At 35.5% G+C, this 10306-nt stretch overlaps 1 non-coding gene across 1 annotated transcript; it reads left to right on the top strand.

Annotated features, from left to right (window-relative positions):
* Window positions 1-1115: 1115 nt before the first annotated feature.
* LOC120087380 (small nucleolar RNA R71) lies at window positions 1116-1222 on the top strand. The gene has a single exon (XR_005484517.1). It is a non-coding gene; the product is annotated as a small nucleolar RNA R71 (small nucleolar RNA).
* The last annotated feature ends 9084 nt before the right edge of the window (window positions 1223-10306 follow it).

Here is a 10306-nt window from a genome sequence, read left to right as displayed (position 1 = left end):
TAGATTAATAACAACGAGTTAGTCCTTCACGAGTGTCCATAATACCAGCTGGTTCAAATTATCGTTTTACCCTTGGGTTACCTCTATATCATTAATTATTAGTGCTTCTCTAATAAATAATCTGTTTATGGTCTAACCATTAAACAAAAACCCATCTCGGGCTAAAGAAAGGGTATCGCCCTTTGTTCAAGTCCCGGAGACACCACTGAGGGCAACACTCATCTACTTACCCTAAAGTCGGGAAGGAGTGAAATCCATCTTGTATTATTATGTTCTCTGCTCCCTACTCGGTCTTGTCCCCAAAATGGAAGGCTTATTGAGTTGGGAAACTAACACTCTCATCTATACAAATCAAAGGACAATTCCTCGTGAATAGAAGGTTATAATACACTCAGGATTAAGACTAAGTTGCCTAGGTCATCTTATTGAAATAAAAACCTAACTAGTTAATGATGTTACATCTAATGGTTACTATTTTGCGGTCTGGTCTTCTGCAAACTCATTACATATGATACCTCAACTCGCATGTTACCTAAATAAACGCATTGGATCATTGCATTTGTACCAAAACAAAGTGGGTTATATCCATTGTGTCACCAAGATAAGGTACCCAACGTTATCCCTATACTATAGATCCTTTAGACTGTATCTTGAACATTGATCCCTGTATGTCTTCACATACAGTTCAAGTCTCATAAGACAACCTAGGTTGTTAACTTATTGGATTTAGGGTTATTAAGACAAAATAGAATACAACATAATCAATAACATTTATTGAAATAATATCAATATCTCTTTATTGATGATGATTACATTTACTATCTAAGAGTTTTAGGGCATAAAACCCAACAACCAATTTACTCAAAGCATTAATAATTATGGTCAATTGAGCTTTAATAGCACATACCTCATTAACTTCATAAATTCTTGCTACTTTGTTGGTGGAAGCCTTATGACTTGGACAATTATAGCTTGTAGTAGTCATGTCCTCTAGAATAGAAAAAGCTTATGTAACACTTTTAAAGAAAATAGATCCCTCAACAATAACATGTAGAATAGATTTAGTGTTTCCATTCAACCCATCATAGAAAAATTATATCTGCAATCAACTAGGGTATCCATGTTGTGGACACTTCCTAAGGAAATCCTTGTACCTTTCCCATCATTCAAATAATTGTTCATCCATTTATTGAAAAAAAGAAACAATTTTAGACCTCAATTAGAAGACTTGGTAGGAGGAAAATATTTATTCAAAAATGCTTGAGCTAGCTCCTCCCAAGTGGTTATGCTTTCGAATGGGATGGTCTCTAATCCTTAGACCTATCCTGTAAAGGAAAAGAAAACAGTCTTAGTTTAATTGCATCCTTCATATTTCCATTAATCATAACTGTTCCAAAAATTTCAAGAAAAGATCTCAGGTGCTTATGAGGATCTTCAGTGGGGCGTCCTCTATAAGCAATATACCTAGCCATTTGTATCAACCTTGGTTTTAGCTCAAGATTATTTGCATGGGGTGTCTTTGTCACGAAGCATGCACAAGAGAAAACCAAACAAGATTAGAGCAAAATAATAGCCCTTATTCTAGAATATCTCCCACTTTTATAATATTAAACAAAAATGTTATTTTGGTCCCCAAACAACAATGGCAAATAGTTGATGTGGTGATTTTGTGTTACACACAAGTGTACGAGGTTAAGTTATAATATTAAAATGGCAATTATTGTTTAGCTATCTCAAAATTGTGTTAGTTTTAGCAAAGGAATCGAAATCGAGTTTAAAATTTTAGTTTTGTAAAGCAATAAAAGTATTTTGGAAATCTGAGAATAAGAGGGTTCTAGGGTATTGAATCTCTTAGTAACTTCATTAGATTTACTCTAATCATGGTATCATGTATGAACATTATGCCTAAGTGTAGAAACATAACTCAAGATTACCTTCTCTATAAAATAACCTATTCTCATGTAACTTAACTGATAACTAAATCTCATGAAATCATATAAGAAACAAGACATTAAGAATTGTCGTCAACAACTTTTACTATTAACCTAACTATTTGCATGAAATATTAATGATTTAATGATATAGGTCCGGTAAAACATTTAATCTCTTAATTAAACAATCAACCTAACAACTCATCGATGGACAATCAATAAGAATGAAATATGTTATCATTAAAAAACAAAGAGTTCAACCATATCCTTGAAAAGAACTAAACTTAATCTAAATTCATAATAGCTTCATCAATAGCTTAAGACAAGAAAGTTTAGCCACTTATAGCTTGCAACAACATATCTTCATACATCAATTCAAGCATAAGATTTAGAGAAAGAAAATGGAATCAAAGAAGAATCCTCTCGAAGACTTCTTTGATATCTTGAATCCTTCAAGCTCACCTTGATTGTCACCTCGGGAACTTGAACCACCTTCAAAGTATCCCTTAAATTCTCTAACTTTTTAGCATAAACACTCTTTTTAGGTCAGAATTTCATCCTTTGATCTTTTTTTTTTCAAGTGTAACTCTCACTTTCGGGTGTAATTCTCTTCCTTTTGAATGCCGAAGAACGACCAAAATATATAGAGAGGAAGCAAACTTGGAGCCCAAGATCTTTCCTAAAATGCTAGATTTTTCATTTATGGAAAGGAAACATTGCAACGCTCGACTACAACGTAGCAATGCTGGTTTTTTGTTGTCGTAGTGTAAGGCTATGCTATTTGTAGCGTAGAGATGCTACATCCTTAATGCGCTCAGCCTTTTTCCGTCACAAGTTGTAGAGTAGGGATGCTCCAATTAAGGTAGCTACTGCCTTTTAGTGTAACGGATTAGCACAACTACCCTGCATGTTTTGTTGTCCTTTTAATGACAGTCAAAAGATGACAGTCGACAGATCTTCACACCTTCATATTTTCTTCCTTTTTTGTTTTCTCCCTTTGATCCATTTCTTGGTTTTGACTTCTTTAGGCACAACTTGGTCCTTTTTAGCTCAATTTGAATATAATTCCATTCTCAAACATAAAACCTAAAAACCACTAACAAACACATCAAATCTTATAAAATCATATAAAAAACCATCCTAAATCTAAGGTACATAACACACATTTTTTTTTGCGTTTCACATCTATGAAATGATTTGCTCTTGTAAATATTAATGCATTATAAGCATGACTATAGCCCTAAAATTCTGAAAGGCAGCATGATTTACAGTGGTTTCTCTTATACGTAAAGTATGTTCTATTAATATACATAAAGTATGTTTTATTATTTAAATAGCCATTCACTGGGCTTCCCAACTCATGTTTTAAATGTTTTCACTTTCCAAGTAGTGATTGAGTTCCCAGTGCCTAGCTTACAGCTGCCAGTCTGCCACACAACTTCTAAAAGGTTCCTATTAATCCATGTAGTCTGCTAGGTTTATATCAAGTTTTGGTTGTCTTGTAATCATGCACATACTAGTTGGGAAAAAGGGTATAACCCAAGTATGTAATTATGTCTATGGATCCTATTATGTGAACCATGATCTGTAAAGATGTATGTAAAATTATATGATAAACTTAGTTAAGAATCCCTGTGAAGGGCTCTTGAGCTAAAGCAAGATCGTCCCAAAATTCCCATTTTTACAGAATATAACTTTATAGAAAAACAAACACAATGCTTTTAATTTCATAAAAAATACAACATGCTAAAGATGAAATTGTAGAATTAAAATACATTGGGGTTTAGAAAACCCTTACCTTTGAAGACGTTTCTTCTTCTCTGTGAAAAACACGTATGAAATCCAGGCCAAATGGGCACCACCAATTGATGACCTCAGTATTCTCTGGTGAGAATCCAAGAGGTGTGCGCTCTGGTGATTTTGGATTGAGAGGGAAGGGAAAAGAATTCAGAGAAGAGAGAAGGTGTGAAGGAATTTTTCTCTGAGAGAACACATAACCATTTTTTGTTGCAGGAAGAAAAAGAAGAAAGACAACCCCACTCTCTCTGTTAACCACCCACATCAAACGTGGGTGGAGAGAAAATTGGGGAAGAAAGTTAATTCCCTCCCAAAAATCAAATATAAAAGAATTAATTAATTTAAAAAATAATTCAAGTTAATATATATATATAATAACTAATTTATTATACATATATACATAACTATATGTTGTATCACATATAACATATAACCTATAATTTTTACATTGTATCAAATACAATATAGCTTATAGTTTCAATTTTCTCTCACAAATGGCTTTTAATATAAATCACATTTACATTTAACTTATATAATATGAATCAATTTCATATAATTAATATTTGAATCGTATTCTAATATTTATTTGCTTTTAAATAAGCTTTATATCATCATGTATCAAATACATTATAACTATTATATCATATACAATTAATTTAACTTAATTATATCATATTTAATTAATTCCTCAATTAATTTGAACAATTCAAATTAATCCAAAAACTAATTCTCATTGAATCTTATTGAGCTACCGAGGGGACCTCATGGACCTATAGCTTGAAGCTTCAATGGTACGTGAATATTTAATTACACTCTTTAATTAAATTATTCATTATCTGTTAACTGTCGAGCACTCCACTAAAGACCGACAACTGCACTTTTCGCACTATAGATATATTTCTGTGTCTATTGGATGTAACCAATCAACAGTACGATGACCCTTCACAAATTGCTCGTAAGTACAACCAGGTCAAAATTATTGTTATTGCCCTTGTAGTTACATCTAACTTCTTAAGTACCACTGGTCCGTCTAATGAACAATAAATCATAGTCCAAATATGATTAAACCCTTCTCGGGCTAGGAGAGGGTGTGGCGCCACATTATTCAAGCCCCAGAATCTGTCCTTAAGGAAGCAAATTATCTACTTGCCCCGACATTGGGGAAGGAGTGAATTCCTTCTTGTGTAGCTGTGTTCTCAGCTCCCCAATCAGACGAATCCCCAAAATGGTAGGCTTGTTGAGTCAGCGATTTGCCCACTCTCACCCATACAAATCAAAGAACAGTCCTCATAGTCAAGAGTTCGCAACTCACTTAGGATTCAAGTCATGTTATCTATGGTCATCCTAGTGAAATGTAAGTCTCTATTATGAACGAAGTTATATAATGAGACTAAACATTTCGTGGTTCGGTCTTATACAAACTCCTTTGTATAGAATATCCCCACTCACATTCTCCACATAAATGATCAGGATCATATCATTTGTAGCACTTTGCGACAATTGTAACACCTACAAAGCGAGTCATACACGTAGTGTCACCAGGATAAGGTATCCAGCCTTATCCTTCTACTACAAACCATTTAGGTTATCACTTAAACATGATCCACCTATATGTCTCTTTATACATGTTTAAGCTACAAGATAACCTTAAATGTAAGTTTATTGGTTTGTGGTTAACGCAACTAATTTTGAAATAAAACATCAAATATTTTATTACATTAACCCTTAGTTTTATATATATATATATATCCTTGCTTATCAGGTTATGCAAAGGCAATGAGACAGGTAACAGGTACTAATAGGTAGTGAGTGCCATAAAAGAGTTGTTATCTATTGTCTTCACACCTCTTTCCAGGTTAAGAGGGTAACTTGGGATGGGGTGTGACACGTTGATAGCTCTAAAAAAGAACTATAATTCATAGTTTAATTTAGGCTCATTAATGAATTTTACATGTTAAATATGCTATTTTGTAGGTATCGAGCAACCAAGAGGTAGAATTGACCACTTGATAAGAAACGGGGTATATTTGAAACCATTTGGAGGTAATTTAAGCACTCGGGTTTTGATGTCCATAATTGCATTGAAAGCATGCTTAATTCAGTAGTAATAGGTTTTAGTTTGATTTATGGCATGATTTCTAGGCTATCTAGGATCACCTAATTGATAACAAAACCTAAGTAAATGCATTAGGATACAATTGGCCTTTCTTGCTTAATGTCTTAATCAATCGTTGTACGTAATGCAATTAACTAAGTAAATTGCCTCTGTAACGAACCCAGTTAATTTAGGGATTAACAACATGTTTTCTCTCATTAGGGAGTTTGTATGGGTTGTCCCTACATTTAATTAGGCTTAAGAAATAGTTAAATCATGATTGATTTCATAATTAATCGATGATTAGATTCATAGAAAACCCTACGATCTTTAGACCGATGAAGGTAATCTTGTGTTTGATCTCTCTATTTCTCGAATTTTTTTTTTACATTTCTGCACTTTAATTCCCACATTTAGTTTTCTTATCAACAAACAACATAATCCTGTTTTTACTGCTTTTCATAGTCAAATTTAGCTTAAGAGAAGATTAAATCCCGGCCTCCCTATGGTTCAACCTCGTACTTACCACTATTGCTACGTCTTTGTAGTGATAGGAGTAGTTCGGTGTATTATAAATTTTATTTTTATTTGTGGCTCTTTTTGGAAATTAAACGACACCGAAATAAAGAGTTGCAAACACACATGGATTTATGGTCTTAGGATAAGGGTTTTGTGCTCGAAATAAGCTCCATTAACAAAATTCTTTAGAGAAAAGTGCTTTCTTAAGGTTTTGACCCATTGTGCTTGTTTTGGACCAATTCCAGAACAAAAAGTTCATGCACGAAAATTGACGTCTTGAGAACCTCGGTGGGGACCAAAAGACGTTAAGGCACGAAAAGCGTATGAAACTAGAAATCCCTTCGCAATGCCTTCCAGTTAGATGGCCAGGATCATCGAGATCCATTTCGGATCAAAGAAAAAGTTGCACAGACTCGTGGGTTTAGGGTTTTCGATTTCTAGTTCACAGTTTGAGATGAGGGTTTCGTTCTTGAAATGCGTTCTGTTTGCAAAATCCTTTGGAGGCATGTGTTTTCTTAAGGATTTTACCCATTATGTTCGTTTTAGGCCAATTCCAGGTCAGAAAGTTCACACACAAAAATTGACGTCCTGGGCACTTCGATGAGGACCTAAAGTCGTTAAAGCACAAAAAGCACTCGAAATGAGAAATCCTTCTACGATGCCTTTGTTGGAGTATACCAATAGACAGAGGAAGCAACAAGGATCAATAATCAGTCTAATTCATTAATTTTGGCAGTAACTAAAGCATGCTCATACATTAACAAGAGGGTTTCAAGCCATACCTTTGTAGAAATTCTTGAAATCTGGATTCTCAGCTGTAAACTTCTCCAAATCTTGTTGTTGACCATTTCAAGATCTTCCCCACTATTCTCTTGGAGCTTTAGATTGAGTTGTGGGACTCAAAATAAGCTTGAATGAAGGGAAATTAGAGAAGAACTCACTGCAACAACCCACTTGAAGAACAACTTCTCTATAGAATTATGGTTTTTTCCCAATAACACCTTCAACTAGCTCACACAAAAACAGAAAAATGGAATTATGGTTTTAAACGTGTAATTATATATCATATAATTATATAATTACTAATTCCTTTAATTCTAATTTGAACGTTTCAAATTAACTTATCACGCTACTCTAAAGCTAATCTATTTACGAGCTAGTAGGGGGACCTTGCAGACCTACAAATCATGGGCTCTAACAATAAGAGATTAATTGGCTAAAATCATTACACCAAAGTAACCTCCATTTGTTACCTAATGGGTCACTCCAGTAAAGCCCATAGTTGAACTCCCCTCACTATAGATATATTATGTCCACTTGATATAACCATGATTAGTAAGTTAACCCTTCAAAGGTTGTTCGTAATAACGGCTAGGTCAAATGTCTATTTTATCCATGAGATTACCTCTTGTTCCTTAAGTCCCACTGATCCTCTAATGAACAATGATTTGTGATCCAATCAACAAATCGAGTCCCTCTCAAGCCAATGAGAGGGTGGGGCTCCTTGTTCAAGACCTGAAGTCAGCACTTAAGGGAACAACCTCTCTAATATCCCTAAAAGCAGGTAGGAGTGAATTCCTTCTTGCACCCTATGTCCCTAGCTATCTACCCTATCTTACCCTTGAAATAGAGGTTTATTGAGCCGACACTGTTGAGCCAACCCTTACATATGAAAATATAAGGATAATCCTAAATAAACAAGAGTTCATAGTTAGCTCAGGATTAAGGTCAAGTTACCTAGGTCATTGCTTTGAAATAGTCAGTCTTAAACAGTAAACAACATTATAAAGTAAGAGTGACTGATTTCGTGGTCCGATCTTGTACAAAACCATTTTCACAGGACGCCTTTACTTCTCATGTCATAACATGTTCGAATTAGGATCACTTCGTTTGTGGCACTTTACAACTCTTTGTAACAACTACAGAGTAGGCCGCATCCAATAGTATTATTAGAATAAGGCACTCAATCTTATTCATATACTATAGATCATTTTGACTTATTTACTCGTACTTGATCCACTTTTATGTCTCCATATAAAGTTCAAGTACTCATGTCATAGTCATGGGTCTTTTAAGTTTATTGGATTTCTAATAAGCAATACATATATTGAATTACAACTTATTGAATTTTTAGAATAAGTTTTATTGTTTACAAACCACGAGTTTTAGGACATAAAACCCAACAGCCTTCACACTAGATGTACTGGATCATCTGGAACCATTTCAGGGGCAAAAAAGTGGCATGGATTAGTGGGTTTAGAGTTTTTGGTTTTCAAGTCATTGTCTCGAGATGAGGGTTTCATGCTAGAAATGAGCTTCCGTCTTAAAATCCCTCAGAAATAGGTGTTTTCTTAAGGTTTCTGACCCATTGTATTCGTTTGGGACTAATTTTGGGACAGAAAATTCATGCACGTAAATTGATGTTGGGCACCTCAGTAGAGACCAAAAGCTATTAGTGCACGAAAAGCACCTGAAACAAGAAATCCTTCTGCAACACCTTCTGACTAGATGCCCAAGATCATCTGGACCAATTTCGAGGGACAAAAAAGTGGCACGGAATAATGAGTTTAGGGTTTCCAATTTTGGGCCACGGTCTCGAGATTAGGGTTTCATGTTCGAAATGAGCTCGGTTCACAAAATCCCCCAAGAGTAGGTGTTGTCTTAAGGATGTGACCCACTGTGTTCGTTTTGAGCCAATTCCGTGACAAAAAGTTCACATACAAAAATTGACGTCTTTGGCACCCTGGTAAGGACTAGAAGTCGTTAGGACACGAAATGCGCCCAGAACGAGAAATTTCTGTCAAGCCTTCAAGCTAGATGCCTATAATCATCTGGACAAATTTTCGGGGCAACAAAAAGTTGCAAAGATTCCTGAGTTTAGGGTTTCTGGTTTTTGGATCACGATCTCATGATGAGAGTTTTTTGCTCAAAATTAGCTCAGTTTGAGAAACGGTCGGAGGCAGGTGTTTTCTTAAGGTTCTGACCCACTGTCTTTGTTTCAGGCCAATTTCGAGTCAGAAAGTTCACACATCAAAATTGACGTTCTGGGTGCCCCGGTGGAGACCAGAAGTCGTTAAGGCACAAAAAGCGCCCAAAATGAGAAATCCTTTTGTAACACCTTTTAGCTAGATGCCTAGAATCATCTAGACCTATTTCGAGACAAATAAAAGAGGCACAGATTCATGGGTTTAGGGTTTTCAATTTCTGGGTCACGGTCTCAGGATGAGAGTGTTGTGCTCAAAATGAGCTCCATTCATAAAATCCTTAGAAAGTAGGTGTTTTCTTAAAGTTTTGACCCACTGTGTTCGTTTTGGGCTAATTTCGAGACAGAGAATTGACGCACAAAAATTAATGTCTAGGAACCCCAGTGGGGACTAGAAGCCGTTAGGACACGAAAAACACCCGAAACGAGAAATCCCTATGCAACCTTCTAGTTAGATGCCCTAGATCATCTGGACCCATTTCAGGGGCAGAAAAAGTGGCACGTATTCATGGGTTCAGGGTAACCAATTTTTGGGTCACATTCTCGAGATAAGGGTTTCGTGCTCGAAATTAGCTCCATCCTCCGTAGGCAGGTGTTTTCCTAAGGTTTTGACCCACTATGTTCATTTTGAGAAAATTTTAAACAGAAAGTTCGCGCATGAAAATTGACGTTCCTGGAACCTTGGTGGGAACCAGAAGTTGCTAGAGCAAGAATAGCGCTTGGAATGAAAAATACCTCTATAATGCCTTTCAATAAGATGCCCTGGATCATCTAGACGCATTTTGAGGGTAAAAATAATTGGCACGGATTCGTGGGTTTAGGGTTTTTGATTTGTCAATCATGGTATCAAGATGAAGGTTTCGTGCCCAAAATGAGTTCTGTTTGCAAAATCCTCTAAAAGCAGGTGTTTTCCTAAGATTCTGACCCACTGTGTTCATATGGGCCAATCTCAGAACAGAAAGTTTGCACACGAAAATTTAT

This window comes from Benincasa hispida, chromosome 9 (assembly GCF_027475165.1).
Source record: "Benincasa hispida cultivar pf3 chromosome 9, pf3_genome.v1.1, whole genome shotgun sequence".
Classification (NCBI taxonomy): Eukaryota; Viridiplantae; Streptophyta; class Magnoliopsida; order Cucurbitales; family Cucurbitaceae; genus Benincasa; species Benincasa hispida.
This window is presented reverse-complemented; position numbering and strand designations above follow the sequence as displayed.